Source organism: Merops nubicus, unplaced genomic scaffold (assembly GCF_000691845.1).
Source record: "Merops nubicus isolate BGI_N331 unplaced genomic scaffold, ASM69184v1 scaffold23458, whole genome shotgun sequence".
Lineage (NCBI taxonomy): Eukaryota > Metazoa > Chordata > Aves > Coraciiformes > Meropidae > Merops > Merops nubicus.
In genome coordinates this window covers 2,905-3,298 of record NW_008625628.1, presented here as the reverse complement: position 1 = coordinate 3,298, position 394 = coordinate 2,905, and the positions used below count along the sequence as shown (strand labels likewise).

At 56.3% G+C, this 394-nt stretch overlaps 1 protein-coding gene across 1 annotated transcript in view; it reads left to right on the top strand.

The window, feature by feature from the left end:
* NPLOC4 (nuclear protein localization 4 homolog (S. cerevisiae)) overlaps window positions 1-394 on the top strand; it is a gene marked incomplete at both ends in the record, with an annotated part of 25,944 nt that overhangs the window by 23,552 nt on the left and 1,998 nt on the right. The gene's annotated exons all lie outside the window — the stretch shown is intronic.

The window sequence follows — 394 nt, the reverse complement described above, 5'->3', positions numbered from 1 at the left end:
TGCTGTGCCAAGGAAGGTGCCAAGGGGTCTTGCCACAGCTCCCAGCTGGCACACGGGCACGCAGCCAGCCCCACAGACACGTGTGCCAGGCACTACCTTGGGGATTAGAAAGCTCTGGTTGTCTGTCTCTTAGCAGCAGTTGAGAATCCACCTCCTTGCAGTGACTCAGCAGCCCAGGCTGGTGTTAGAGGAGGGAGATCATGGCACACTTTGGCTGGAGCAGGCACTGCCAGGCACCAGGGCACAGCTCTGCCCTCTGGCTTCAAAGGAAACTTAGAGTGCACGAGGCAGGAAAGCAAATAATTGGGATGACAGATGATATTGCTGGAGTTAGAGGAGGTGCCAACAACGTTTAAATCCACCCAGAGCAGCCAGTCTGCTCCAGCTGCCCTTG